We start from the raw sequence: 16549 nt of genomic DNA on the forward strand, positions 1-16549 counted from the left end.
TTGTTTTTTTTATTTTAAAATGGCAAATGTAATCATTGTACCTGATATAGGGGGTAATTCCAAGTTGATCGCAGCAGGAATTTTGTTAGCAGTTGGGCAAAACCATGGGGGTCATTCCGAGTTGTTCGCTCTGTATTTTTTTTTCGCAACGGAGCGATTAGTCGCTAATGCGCATGCGCAATGTCCGCAGTGCGACTGCGCCAAGTAAATTTGCTATGCAGTTAGGAATTTTACTCACGGCATTACGAGGTTTTTTCTTCGCTCTGGTGATCGTAATGTGATTGACAGGAAGTGGGTGTTTCTGGGCAGAAACTGGCCGTTTTATGGGAGTGTGTGAAAAAACGCTACCGTTTCTGGGAAAAACGCGGGAGTGGCTGGAGAAACGGAGGAGTGTCTGGGCGAACGCTGGGTGTGTTTGTGACGTCAAACCAGGAACGACAAGCACTGAACTGATCGTACTGGCAGAGTAAGTCTCAAGCTACTCAGAAACTGCACAGAGAAGTATTTTCGCAATATTGCGAATCTTTCGTTCGCAATTTTGATAAGCTAAGATTCACTCCCAGTAGGCGGCGGCTTAGCGTGTGCAAAGCTGCTAAAAGCAGCTTGCGAGCGAACAACTCGGAATGACCACCCATGTGTACTGCAGGGGAGGCAGATATAACATGTGCAGAGAGAGAGAGATTTGGGTGTGGTGAGTTCATTCTGCAATCTAAATTGCAGTGTAAAAATAAAGCAGCCAGTATTTACCCTGCACAGAAACAAAATAACCCACCCAAATCTTACTCTGTCTGCACATGTTATATCTGCCTCCCCTGCAGTGCACATGGTTTTGCCCAACTGCTAAAAAAATTCCTGCTGCGATCAACTTGGAATTACCCCCATAGGTGCTTCACTCTGCTGTAGCTGTAACAGGTTCTGGCACAGCATATCAGATTGCCAATGTTCTACAAAATCGTTACCCGCTATTATACCCAGGGCCGGATCTAGACCTTGCGGAGCCCCGGGCAAAAAAATAGGGGCGTGGCTTCTTGGAGAAGGGGCGTGGTCAGTTATGCCCCCTGTAGCTGTGACCACAGTAGTATTGCACCAAGTACTGTGCCCCATGTAGAGTTGTGCCCCCAGCAGTACTGCCCCCAGTACTGTGCCTCCTGTAGAGTTGTGCCCCCAGCAGTTTTGCCCCCAGTACTATGCCACCAATAAAGTTGTGCCCCCTAGTTGCGACGTTTACAAAAAAAAATTATAATTAATACTTACAATCCCCACTCCTGCTTCCTGACCACTGCTGCCCTCGGTCTCCGGCCGCTGGTGCTGCTCCTCGGATCTATGGGAGAACGTCATGACTTCTCTCCCATAGCACCGTATAGACACTAGAGGTCAATTATGACCAGTGACATGCGGTGGGGTGAGGCAGGTGAGGCAGAGCCTTTCCTGTCATACTAACGTTTGTGCCAGACTTTTGACTATATAAAGTAAATAAAAAATACAAAGAATATGTTTGAAATATCTTCTTTGCATTTTTCTAATAATTTTTATAGCCAAAACTCTGGAGTAAAAATTCTATGGCAGGTGAGGCAGTGCCTCACCTGGGTAACTTTTCCACACATCTCTGATCAAAACTCATCAAATTTCCAGGAGATTATACTGCTGCACCTGTGTATAATGGCCAGATTTACGCTTTGGCTCATAAATTGCATGTAAATCTGGCTCTAGTGCTAGCCAGTGCCTCCTGAGCTATTTAGCTCACCGCACATCCCTGATTATGACCTCTAGCATCTATATGCCGCTACCACAATGCAGTGCAGTGCGCGATGACTTCATCACGCACCGCACAGCAATGGGCATCTAAACAGCACCGGGTCCGAGCGACACAAGTAGCAGATCTTGCTACGGCAGCAGCGCCTTCAGGAAGGCGGCGCCACGGGCAAAAATCCTGCTTGCCCGTAGCAAGATCCACTACTGATTATACCACCATATATACATAATTAATAGTTAAAGCACTGACACAAGGAGTTAAAAACCTTTTTAAAGATATCTTTTTTCACTTTATTTACAATAGATTACAAACTTTTCAATGGATTACAAATAGATTTCACTGGTGTAACTACATTCCCCGCAGCCATTGCAGTGGCTTGGGGTCGCAGACACTGATTATGCAGATTCCCATGCGGACTAGTTTTGCACATGTAAATCTGTTGAAATGTCCCTCCAAAAATATTCGCTGCCTCGGAGGAGACAGATGGTAGAGATCCTACTTGACCTATAGCATCTGAAAGGGAGCACAATGCTACAACATTATCTGGAAGTGCCTGGAGTGCTCAGTTCTGGAGCAGCCGTGAGAAGATATAGTTTTCTGCAAAGCTACATCTTCTGCCATGAAACCCCTGACAATGAGCATTTTACCCCTGGCAATGAGAATTTTACCCCTGGCAATGAGCATGACACCCAGAACATGAAAACCATGGCAATAAGCATGACACCCCTGGTAATGAGTATTACACCCCTGGCAACAAACATCACACCCAGAGCATGAAACCCCAGGCAACAAGCATGGACCCCAAAGCATGAAAACCCTGACAATAGGCATGTAACCCAAAGCATGTAACCCATGGCAATGAGCAGGTAATTTAAAACTTATTAGAAGCCTTACTGCGGGGCATATGTCTCAGGCATTACGGTGTGTGGCATAATGTGTCATGGGCATTATGGTGTGTGGCATAATGTGTCATGGGCTTTACGATGTATAGCATATTGTGTAATGGGCATTTCAGTGTGTGGCATAATGTGTAAGGGACATTATGGTGTGTTGAATAATGTGTCACGGACATTGCTGTGTGTGACAAAATATGTGGTATAACATATCACAGGTATTACGGTGTGTGGCATAATGTATCAGGGCATTGAGGTGTGTGGCATAATGTGTCACATGCATTGCAGTGTATGAAATAATGTGTAAGGGGTATTACAGTGTGTGACATAATGAGTCATGGGCATTACTGTTTGTGGCATATTGTGTAATGGCATTGCGGTGTGTGGCATAATGTGTAAGGGGAATTATGGTGTGTGGTTTAATGTATCAGGGCATTGAGGTATATGGCATAATGTGTCATAGGCATTGCAGTGTATGAAATAATGTGTAAGGGGCATTACGGCGTGTGGCATAATGTGTCATGGGCTTTAATATGTATAGCATATTGTGTAATGGGCATTTCAGTATGTGGCATAATGTGTAAGATGCATTATGGTGTGTAGTATAATGTGTCATGGGCATTACAGTGTGTGGCATAATGTGTAAAGGAAATGTTGGTGTGTGGCATAATGTGTAAGGGGCATTACTATAAAGAGGAAAACGACAAATAATGTAAGGGGCATGAATCAGGATTTTTTTTTTTCCTGTGGTGGCAAATGTCTGGGCATGCAGGTTGCAAAACTGGGGCATAAGGTAGTCTTTTCCTGCAATTCCACACCCCTTGCAGTGAGACCACATGCCATTTTTGTAGCGTGCACTTTACTTTTCACATGGCAATAGGAAGGATTTATTGCTACTCGGGGACAGGGTTGGGAGATAAAGTGACAGTGGGACATATGGACACCACCTAGGCATGTCTTTGTTCACTAAAATATGTAAATACTTAAAAATGATTATTACTTTTTTGAAAAAAGAAATTCTGTTATGTGGATTAAAATACAAATTAAATAAACCAAAGTATGAGTTGTGCGTCTGTCTTATGATATCTATATACTGTACTGTGAGTACAATTTTATGAGTAGGAATGTGTTACGGCCCCATCATGGGTTTTGGATCTGTATTTTTTTTTTTTTTTACAAAAATCACAAAAATAGCTAAAATCACATAATTTGAGCTTGTTTTTGCTCCTACAATATTATTAAGCTCAATAACATTATTTTACATTTAATTTCCAGTAAATTTTGACCAACTTACAACTCCCAATATTGTTATCATCCACTTTAGGCCAAAAGGTTGCATCGAGGTAGGTGGATGACCAGAGCCGGCCCTAAACAATATGATGCCCTAGGCAAGATTTTGGCTGGTCCTCCCTAGCACCGCTGCTAGTTCCGCATCTAACCCTACACCCCTTTCCCAGCACCATCAACCCTCACCCATAGCAGCCCTTATTTTGGTGTTCCTACCCGCTATATTTTAAATTGGAACAGTGCGCACATTTGCCGCACATGTTCTTGCTGGGAAAGGGCATGGCAATAATACCCCCAAATCAAGTTACGCTACACAGTAGTGCAACTTTATTCACATTTTATCATTCCATAGTGTCCCTAATTCACGTTACATCACACAGTAGTACCACTTTACCTAATATATGTTACTCCTCACAGTAGCGCCCCGTATTCACATTACATCTCACTGAATTGCTCCTTATTTAGAAGGAAAAAAGGGAAGGGGTAAGATCAAAGGCGGCCAATAATAGAATTTGGGGAGAAATGAGTGGACAATGAACAAAATTAAAATATAAAATTTCAACAATACGGTTAGGATCTCCAAACGGAAGTTCTTGAATCGTCTGTCTTGAGCAAAGGTCCTCAATGAATATGCAAGACAAAATATCAGGAAAAACCAATGTGTAATACTGTATACAAAAGTCAATTTTTGTAGTGTCCAGAAAATGGAACCCTGGTGGATGAGGACACTTGATAGAAGGAAGGATAGAATCTCCCCACCCGTTTCTATGCAATTTTAGAGCATACCGAAACTCACATCAAGGAAAACAAGAAAAGGCACATAAAGGTATCTTTATCTGGTCAGTTAATATAGGCTTCAATAGTAAAATGAGAAAGTTCCACTCTCAGCATGCACCAACGCCGTTTCGACTGTATAAGTCTTTTTCAAGGTGTTGGTGCATGCTGAGAGTGGAACTTTCTCATTTTTACTATTGAAGCAAGTTTGGCCACCATCTCCATTTGTGAGGTACACTGGGGTCTTCACAGAGGGTCTTCCGGACCACCCATCTGTATGGGAGTTATTAACATCCTCTTCCCACGTCCCCTTTTTACACCATTTCAGTGAGATTTTTGGCCATCTTGCATCTTTTACTGTTTATTTTTTAAATGTTTTTTTTTAAAATAAATATCATGAATTTTTAATGAACTGACTCCGCTGGACCTATGTTCAAAGATACCTTTATACACGGAATTCACACGCCAAACACGTGAGTGGGGTACGCTGTGCCTATATTATATATTATATATATATATATATATATTATATATTCTCCTGCAAACCCCTGTCATTTTTTTTTATAAATCTGTTTATTATGATTTTCATAGGATACAATGCAAAACATAAGCAAATAGCAGGTATTCAATGAATAAAGTAGAGAAACAATATAGGTGTTTACACCAATCTATATCAGGAAGTGAACATACGACATCTTCGGAGTAGTGGAGCAGACGTGGTGCATCAGTAATTACACCATGCACTGGAGTCATATAATTGTCAATGATATGAAAAAATTGGTATATCTAGTATTCCAAGAATTAGCTATAAAATTATGGGAATGAAGCAAAAAAGAACTACCCTTGAAGATATATGAATATGGAAGTAGGATAAGGAATATATACTCTCATGACATATGCACGAAAGTGAACTATAGTAACCCTCAAGAAGCCACTCCCAGAACTATAACATTAGAAACATCATACAAAACACATATCAATTAGAAAAGAGGAAAGAGGAGAAAGGAGAGCTATAGAGATAAAGAGGGGGGTAGGGATACACATAAGGCTAAATAGGGAAGGAGGGTAAGGATGTTCTTATCTATAAAAGCGAGGAAAGATAGCAATTGATACATCAATATCAGGTCGGAGAGCATAAGATCTCAACCCTAGAGCTTATCATAAGGTAAGGATAATGATTTTCACAACATGGACTCTTCCAGTATCTTCCTGTGGAGGAACCATTCAGTATGTTCAAACACCTTAAATATTTGGGTCTGTGTGGTCCGATCCCACGAATCAATGTAAAGGTCCCACTTTTTGTAAAAAGATTTAACACCCAACTCTATATTGACTTGAGCCGATTTCCTGTCATAATATAATATCTGCAATAACTTACCATGAACTTCTACTAATGTAGGGGAAGAGGACGATAACCAGTGGGATAGAATAACTTTCTTTGGGACTGTTACTAAAATAGTGAGAAACGGTATAATTCGCTGTTTCTCAGGCCCTAAATTCCATTCAGAAAAATTTGCACATAAACAAGAAAGGGGTGTTGCAGATACACGTATATATAACAGCTGATTAATGTAGGCCAGTAATTTGTGCCAGAAACGCCGTCAGACCACACTCCCAAAACATATGGTAGAAGGAGGCCGTACGAATATGACACTTAGGGCATTCCCCCGTTTCCGTGGGATTAAACCTAGCATGTTGAATTGGGGAGATATAGGCTCTCTGCAAAGTACGGAGGTGGACCTCCTGCAAGTAAGGCGAAGCCAGGGCTTTTATGGTAGAAACGTAATGATCACTAAGTTGATGATGACTAGTCAGGCTAGGTATATCTTTACGCCATTGGGTAAGTAGTTTATCCCATCTACACTCCGTTGTACTAGATGTCAGGATGGTATAAATCTGTCTGATGTGTGTTGGGCCAGCCCTATGGATATTAAGCGAGACTAACAATGGGTGAGAAGAAGGGGGTGTATCACGTGGTATAGTGCGCATATGGGTGATTGACTCTAAGTAATGTCGGGTCTGAAGATACATGAAAAAATGAGAGTGAGGCAGGTCAAATTTCTCTTGGAGTAATGAGAATGAATACATAGAGCCTCCCGGGTCAAACACTTTGGAGGAGTTAGATAGACCCTTCTCTTTCCAGAGCCGGTAATTGGAGTTAATGAGAGATGGGGGAAAGGCGGGATTACCCCATAGTGGAGTGCATATGGACACCTCAGGGTTACATTTAAAGTTCTTATGTAAGGAGCGCCAGTTGTAATAAACATCATGAAAAAGGGGGTTGTTGAGGATATGAGTCGGGATCAGGGAGGGCTTAGACAGGAGCAATACCCCTGGAGAGTAGGGAGTAAATAAGGCCTCATCCAGAGCAGAGTCCGTAAAGAGTTCCCTGTCAAACAGCCAGTCAGCAGCACATTGGAATAAAGTCGCCATTGAGTAGGACATATAATCAGGAACACCAAAGCCACCTGCAGACTTAGGGGCCATCAATTTATCTAAGGCAATAAACTCTTTTTTTTTCCCTTCCATAAGAATTTCGACATAATCTTCCATAAGTATTGAATGTCATGGTTTGTAAGGTGGACCGGAAGCATCTGCATAAGATAAAATAATTTTGTAAAAAATTATGCTTTGTAAAACAGCTATTCTCCCCAACAGAGACAGAGGTAACAGTTTCCAGCTATCTAGCAACGAAGTTACACGTGCCAGGGCAGGAGTGGAGTTTTCCTTGTATAGTCTGGAAAAGTTCACTGAGATTTGGATCCCTAGATAGGTAATCTTCATGTGGGCAATTTTAAAAGAAAGAGATGGGAGGATACTGGAGATGGTACAGGTAGAGGGACCTAAGGGTAAAAGTTCCAACTTGGCCACATTAATCATATATCCCGCCCTAATTCCGAATGCTTGTATTAATCCAAGGATCTCCGGGATGGAGGTCGACGGATCTGAAACAAATAATAGCATATCATCGGCAAACAGAGCAAGACGGAGGTCAATATCTCCAATTTTTATTTCCTTAAATGCGCTCAATTGGCATAAGGCTATCGCCAAGGGCTCCAGTGCTATTGCAAATAGTAGGGGTGATAGGAGGCAGCCCTGCCTGGTACCGCGCTGAATCTCAAAGGATGAGAAGAGTACCCCAATACAGGATATCTGAGTTTGTGGGACTGTGTAAAGAAGTCTGAGAAGATTCACAAAATCGTCAGGAAAACCAAAGTGTAGGAGAGTAGAGAAAAGATGGTCCCAATCCACCAGGTCGAACGCCTTTTCAGTGTCAAGAGAGATAATAACTGGAAGAGAGGAAGGGATGGATAAAGAAGAGGAAGAAGAAGAAGAAGAAGCATAAATGGCTGTTAATACTCTCCGTATGTTAATCTCCGAGTGTCTACCCCAGATGATCCCGTTTGATCCTTATGTATGATTTGGGGGAGCAGTAATTTAACTCGGTTAGCCAATATTTTAGGGAGTAGCTTGTAATCAAGATTTAACAGCGAGATCGAACGATATGATCCCGGTTGGGACAGGTCTCTACCAGGTTTGGGGAGGACTTTGAGGATAGCAGTATTAAAATGTCTGGGCAGAGTGTCAGAAGACAATATCACATTTAGGACAGATACCAGGGTGTTCCCCATTCAGGGTAATAGAATTTGATAAAAATCAGCACTAAAGCCATCAGGGCCTGGTGCTTTGTCCCTACCAAATTGACCAATGACACTCTGGACTTCTTCTAACGAAATAGGATCGAGCAATGATTGAACCATGAAGGAATGAAGTTGAGGGACAGGAAGGTTGTCCCAAAACTCATTGGGCCATGGCAAAGGGGTGGGAGATGTGGCAGGAGAGGAGCGTGAGGAAGAGGAGTACAAGTCCTTGTAAAAGGATTTCATTACATCAGAGATCTCCTGATTATTAGTAGTTAATGTGCCAGTGGAGGTACGTAAGGGGTGAGTAACCATGGGAGGGCGGGAACCAGTGAGAAGTGTCGTTAACAACTTTCCAGTTCTATTGCCAAACTTATAAAACCTATAATTCACCGAAAAAGAGAATCTATTACCCATGGAAGACATGAATTCATCAAAATGCGTTTTGGCCTCCATGTATATAAGGCGATTGTGTGGAGTGGGAAGAGATTTGTATTACTGATAGGCCATTGACAGGGGTCTCTGAAACTCTAGATACTGAGAGGCATATTTCTTGTTAGTGGCTGAGACATAGGATATAATATCACCCCGGAGGACCGATTTTGCAGTCATCCAGAACAATATAGGATCTTCATCCAAATGGGATGCATTGTTAGTTTTAAAAGATTCCCAAGAAGATTCTAGTCTTTGTTGAAATTTCAGGGAGTGTGCGAGATATGAGGGGAATCTCCACAGTTTAGGAGAGGAGGAAATGTCTGGAAAGTGAAGGGTCGCAGTGACTAGGGCATGATCCGATAGGGATATTGCCTCAATTTGAGAGTCTGATACATGTTGATAATGCTGATTTAGATTACCTTATAACCTTCACTATATGGGTAAGAGACTCAGTAGTACGCAAATGGCGTATGGGGTACCGTAAGGGTAAGCAAAAAAGTCAATAGGTAAATATAAAAATTTATTATAAAACATAAATTCTTTAAAAAGCAGGAATTCTGTGCAAGATAATGTGCCAAATATATGAAAAAAAAAAAAAATTAAATTTGCCAATGATATGCAAAGGTTGGAGTTTACCCAAAATGCTGGTACAGGATTAGTGGAAATTGTTCTCTAGAATCCGTTCCATATTTTGCCCATCAATATGGTGTCCAGTTATGATCCGGTATGGAGGGTACCTTTTAATGTTGCTGAAGAGAGTCCATAAAGGATTTCCATATACCGCTAGAGGGTTAGTGTATTGTCTCTTAAATGTAGAGTACCTCATGCAATGCGGGAATAGGCTGGTGCCTCTCTCAGGCTCCTCCGGATAACTGGTCGGCAAAATGGGCTGGTTCGGGTCCAATTCAGAGATGTCCTGTTCCAACGGGTGAATACCAGACGCGTTTCGCTGCATAAACCCTGCAGCTTTTTCAAAGGTGTATCCTGAAAGAGATAAAGATTACCACTCAGCATTTATTACCACTTACAATGATTGTTGTCCTAAGATAAAATCCATAATTAGGAAAAATTACAGTATATTAAAACAAGATAATTTGCTAGGGGATATCCTTCCAGCTAAACCCACATTTATATTCCGGAAGGGACAATCTTTAAAGAACTCCCTAGCTCCCAGCCATTTGAGATCTGAGAAGAGAATTAATTCCAATAAAGATCCATGGCTCCAGCCAGTAACGGGCTTCCTCAAATGTGGTGGCACGAGATGTACCACGTGTCAATATATAGAGAAAACACAGTATGCATATATTTGGCACATTATCTTGCACAGAATTCCTGCTTTTTAAAGAATTTATGTTTTATAATAAATTTTTATATTTACCTATTGAGTGTTTACACTGTTCTTTCCTCCACTAGCGCAGCCTCCATTCTTTTTTGTATTCTCTCCTGGGAGTGACTCCCCGGTAATATTGGCTGCTGCTTAGCAAACCATCTCGTCTCACAGCGCCCGAATACCTTTGGGTATATTTTACCTTATTTTTGCACCGTAAGGGTAAGCACTTAGCGTAGCATATGCTCGGCCGTGATCGAGACGCACATGCGGCACGCTCGCTCACAGCTTACGCTTGTGTCGAGCACGCTATAGGCGAGCGACTACCGTAATGCTACGCTACCAGCGTAGCGGACGCTCGAGACCACGAGGAGATCACGAGCGGCGCAGACGCTCACAAGATGATAATCAGTAAACCTTGAATGTAACACACAGAAAGGATACTCTTATGCTGTAAACCTTGTTCTGAAACACTGTAGCGATATAACGCTGCTTAACCTGGTTAACACTAAAGCTGTTTGAGCGATCGAGACGCTCCTATTACCCACTGCAATGTAATGAACATACCATACCGTGCTAAGGTTCCAACACCTTTACTAACAAGCTTTTAAGTTATATCGAAAAAGGTAAACAGTTCACAAGTCATACACTACAAACTAACATATAATTCTAACAGATTATCTAGACAGAAATATACAATAACGTTACAATCTTATACTAAACAGAGAGAGAGAATGTGGCCAATACAAACAAAGAGCGAGATGATTACAGAGAATTACTTACACACACTGGGAACGATCGCTGCGCAGCTTCTTCTGGTACCAGCTCCAAGTTAGTCAATATGAAAACCGTTTGTGGAGAGTCAGAGAATGAGCTGCCCAGGCTGGCTGATCTTATATACACTGCATACAGTACACTACAAAGGGACCTATAATCTCATTGTTCATTGGACACAGGAATGTCTCCTCGCATCATAACAAAAGGTCATAGGTGGATTTGAACAGGTGGGCTGTGGCTATTACAAACTGCTCAGGTGGGAGGGAATCGCCGGATTCCCACCGCATGGATAATGAACTGCAAATATATGAAATGTCCATAATCTACTAATGGCCATAACTATACGCAGGAGCGATTAATCTTTACCTAACCAACACCGGATTGTTGCTATTAAAATACTCTTCGGTTAGGTACCAGACACAACTGTTCTACCTTAATCAGACCCTTTGTACCACGTAAAGAGGGATTCCCAAGTCCGTGAACAAGTCACATTAAACAAACTTACAGTTATCACTAAGGGGAACATTACCTATAAAACATACTATTTGGTTTTATTATTTAACGATTGAGTCGCCCGCTAGACGCACACAAACTCTACCGTAAATGCACATACCACGCGCCAATGCGCACGGCCATAGAAGCTCCATTACGCAGCTGCGAGTATCCGCACGCACGGGAGAGAATGTGCACATGCAGCAGGCACGCACATGAGGTGAATATATGGCAACGTGTAGCATGATATTTTTCTGACTTTGACAGTCCACCCTTTGGCAGTCATCAATAACTGCCACTTCCTAAAACAGTTCAAAAAAGAAAAATATATGTCATGTGTAAATACATTTCTATGGTTGGGTAAGGGAGAAGAGGATCAGGTGGGAAAAAAAGTATGACCTAGTGAGATAGTAGAAGCATGTGTGTATGAATCCATGTTTGAGGGGTCATGTATCATCGTGCCGTACGTGTTTTAAATCAAGCTTCGAGGTATTGCGAAGTATACATTTGAATTCCTTCTTATCCCATATTACGGGTCTGTGGATGGGCTGTCAAACTTTACCGAGCTCTTTTCGGCTTTTGGTTGCAACAAAATGGGGGAGCACATTTTAGTTGATGATACATGAATGGGGGGATATGTGATTGCTGACATCTGTGCCTATATTCCCTATCGACTATGTGTGTCATTACCTGAAGGTTGTAGTGGTGAAGATAAGAAGCAATTATGGTAAATGCAGTCATAAACTATGTGAGTTTAATATACATTTGCTGATTGAGGTCTTGTCTGATGTCTTGTCTCGATGTACATGTTGACTGTAGTCTCCCGATGCTTTTGCTATAAATGCTGAGCAAAAAGCTTTCTCAATGTCCATAGACTTACAATCTTTAAAATATTGGGCTATCGTAAAAGTTAAAGTCACTAGGGAAAATGGGGGTCTATGGCATTGTCCATCAATGGTCTGTGTAAAAGGTTGTCAAATTCTTCTTCCAAGCGGATGTCTTTGTACCTTGGAGGAAAACAAAGGAGAAACGGGTGAAAGAAACGGACCGTGGAATCACATTTTCATCACAACATTGTCTCTATCATTGGGTCATAAATCAAATTAGTCGTTGTTAGTACAGTGTCCTCGCTCCCTAGACTCATCACCCTGGTACTGTTTCTACGCTTCGCTAAAACCCGAACGCATCTAAATATCAGACCGACCAATATGATGACACCCAGAATACACAAAAGAAATTTCCCTACATCCATAATAATACCTTGGGCCCATTCTCCTAAACCAGAGAACCAATTTCGTGGGTTCAACCATGACACCCAACTGGTCAGCTCATTACCCACAGCAGCAAGGGTGAGATTGTGTTTCCTTCGGAACTCCCATTTTAATTGTAAAATGTCATCCATCTTTTGGTCTATGACCTCGACCGGGTCTTCAGTGCTGTTTGTAATATACGTGCAACACTTTATTCCATATTGAGTAGCCAAGGTGACACAATACCCGCCTGTCACTGCTGTGAGATAATTGAGAATCATCCTATGCTGAACCAGTTCTGTTTTGTAGGCTTGTAACTCTCTTCCAGTATACCTGAATGTGTCGTCATACATTTCAGTGATATTGTCTAATAAATTAGCAAGCGCAGATATATATCTATAGTTTAACACTCCTCTGGCGGTACAAGTGATATCTAACGCGATTAGGAATTGAATCCCGGTGGATTCATGGATCAGGTCAGAGGTTCTTTCTGTCAGTTGCCTTTTAACGACGTGCTCGTAATGAGTGTGAGTGTAAGGAGCTTGTGCACTGCGGTGAATATCTTTAATTTTGTTATGAGATACAGTCATTACTTCAGGCAGTACTTTTACAATATAACATAACCCTTCTGAGTTTGGGGCAAGCCACTTATACGCCTTCCTCCAGCATATGAAATATGCATCATCGGGGAGAACATATGGGACGGAGTATGACATTACCATGTTACAAATTTTCCATGTGAACTCTCCTAACCCTAATTCTCCCATCTGTTTAGTGCACGTATCAGTTTGTACGATCTGTGCACAGTATCCTGGTGATACTTCTCCAACTCGCATGATCCTACTTCCTAAGGTGTACCTATACCGAAAGAATATCCTATGGTCGGCTATCTGGCGTATAAGTTCTGTATCTACGGGTAATCTGTCGGCTCTATGTGAAAATGTCATGGTTTGATTACTCCATGACACTTCCCAATTTCCCGGCTTTCGGGGATTGGAAATGTTAAAGCACACTAAGGACCTATCCACATGATATTGGTGGAGCTTCAAACTAGGAGGACTAGAGATATTAAACCTCTTGTCCACCGGCCTCCCACCACTTAGCTCAAGCACCTCTCCTACAGTTAATGGGAATGGTACTAGTCCTGATTTGCTATGGCCTTGAGGTACTTGAGAGCATACCCAACAATCTGTCTGATTTAACACTTTACCCACTAAGGAGTGATAGTCACTCAATGGATGCCGGTCCATATGGATATTAAAACTGGATTGGCATTTCTTGATACACCCATCCTCGACTATACTGTCACAGTGTCTACAGATGCAGTTCTCTTCAGCTAACAATCCTTCACAATTCCTTCTATTGTCAATGCTACCAGATCGTTTTCTGATACTCGCCTTTACTCTGTGATTATGTTGTTCTTGGAAATCTACGCCTTCATCCTGGCCATCAGAACCCATTCCAGATCCTTTCTCGACTTCCATGGTACTCTCACCGAAACAGACTGCTCTGGTCAACATCATGGTTAACAGGAAAATCCGTATCACAGTCTCTTGGGGCAAGTCCATCTTGGAGGAGTAAAAGGAGAAAATAAGAAGGAGGAAGGGAAATAGGAGGGAGGTGGGAACTGGAGAAAATAACAAATGGGAAAAAGAAATCTGGCTCGACAAGCTTCTGGTCTTATTATTCTCAACGCTCAGGTGTCGTCTCACTCTTCCCTGAACAGACACTCTAGTGATACAACCTCTACCGTCTGTTCTTTGTCACGGGACCTTTCTGGATCCGCAACCTTCTTACAATGAGACGTATGGACCCAAGTCTCTCTCTCGGCAACCTTCAAAGCAGTTGTGCTGGTCAATAAGACTTGGTATGGTCCTTCCCATCTGTCAATAAGGCAACCTGAGCGTAGAAAATTCCGTATCATTACATAATCCCCAGGTTCAATGTCATGACAATTACTGTCTGGCAAATCAGGAATCACCAACTTTAGATTATCATTCTGATTCCTCAATTGCTTACTCATCTTAACCAAGTACTTTACGGTTACTTCATTGTTACATTTCAAATCATCCTGGGGGTTAATCATAACATGGGGTTGTCGACCAAACAGAATTTCAAAAGGAGACAGATTAAGAGGGGACCTGGGAGTGGTTCTGATGCTGTATAATACAATTGGCAAAGCTTCAGGCCACAACAGTCCTGTTTCAGTCATTACTTTGCTCAATTTATTTTTAATAGTGCTGTTAACTCTTTCCACCTTCGCACTCGCCTGGGGGCGGTACGGAGTGTGCAGCTTACTATTAATTCCCATCAACTTACACATTGTTTGAAAGACTTCACCGGTGAAATGGGTACCCCTATCACTCTCAATTATTCTAGGGATACCGTACCTACACACAAATTCCTGCACAATTTTCTTTGCAGTAAATACAGCGGTATTTGTGGCTGCGGGAAATGCTTCAACCCAATTTGAGAACACATCAATACAGACCAAAACATATTTTAAATTTCTACAAGGTGGCAATTGTATGAAATCAATTTGTATTACCTGGAAAGGGCCATCTGTCGGAGGGATATGGGATGGTTCGGTTGGTATTGCCTTTCCGATATTCTTCCTCAAGCAGGTGAGACATGTCATCGCTCTTTTACCCGCATGGGAAGAAAATCCTGGGGCGCACCAATAAGCTCTTACTAGCTTGCACATCCCTTCTTTGCCTAGATGAGTCAGCCCATGTGCTGCTTCCGCTAGACTTGGAAGGTATGCTCTGGGTGCCACTGGTTTACCATGTCCATCTGTCCAGAGTCCTGAGGACTCCTGGCCATATCCTTTTGACCTCCAAACTGCCTTTTCCTGTGGGGAACACAAATTTTGCATTTCACGCAATTTCTGTGTGTTTACAGTATTAAATACCATCAGCTGTGTGGTGTCTGTCTGTATGGGGGTACCGGCTGCTGATTTAGCAGCTTCGTCTGCTCGGCTGTTACCAAGTGATACCGGGTCTTGGCTATACGTGTGAGCTTTACACTTGATAACAGCCACTCTGTCGGGTTCCTGTATCGCTGTTAGAAGTCTTTTGATGTGGGCTGCATGCGCTACGGGTGTGCCAGCTGCCGTCATGAAATTTCTGAGGCGCCATAGGGCTCCGAAATCATGGACTACTCCGAATGCGTACCTAGAATCTGTGTAAATATTGGCTGACTTGCCCTTAGCCAATTCACATGCTCTGGTTAGGGCAACCAGTTCAGCAACTTGTGCTGAGTGAGGTGGGCCTAGCGGTTCTGCTTCTATGGTACCTTGGTCATCTACGACTGCGTACCCAGTACACAAGTCTCCCGGGTCCGTCTGTCTGTGACAACTACCGTCAGTGTAGAAAGTAAAATCTACATCTTCCAGTGGGTTGTCACTGATGTCAGGCCTTGCCGTGAAATTTTGGGTCAAATATTCCATACAATCATGCGTGTCATCCCCTGTATTAAATCCTCCTTCACCATCACTCTCATCCTCCACCCTTTGTGCCTGTCCAGGCACACCTGGGAGATACGTTGCAGGATTTAATGCGCTGCATCTCCTTATGGTAATGTTTACGGGGGCCATCAATGCCAATTCCCATCTTGTAAACCGCGCTGATGAGACGTGTCTGGTTTGGGCAGAATTCAGTAAGGCTGACACTGCATGTGGTGTATGAATTGTGAGGTTGTGTCCTAGCACTACATCTTCGCTTTTCGTAACTAGCAATGCTATTGCTGCAACGCTTCGCAAGCATGTGGGGAGGGATCGCGCTACCGTATCTAGCTGAGCGCTGTAGTAGGCTACCGGCCTGCTGGCATCACCATGCTTCTGGGTTAAGACACCTGCTGCGCAACCAGCACTCTCTGTTCCGTACAGCTCAAAGTGTTTCCCATAGTCAGGCATACCTAAT

Source organism: Pseudophryne corroboree, chromosome 10 (assembly GCF_028390025.1).
Source record: "Pseudophryne corroboree isolate aPseCor3 chromosome 10, aPseCor3.hap2, whole genome shotgun sequence".
NCBI lineage: Eukaryota > Metazoa > Chordata > Amphibia > Anura > Myobatrachidae > Pseudophryne > Pseudophryne corroboree.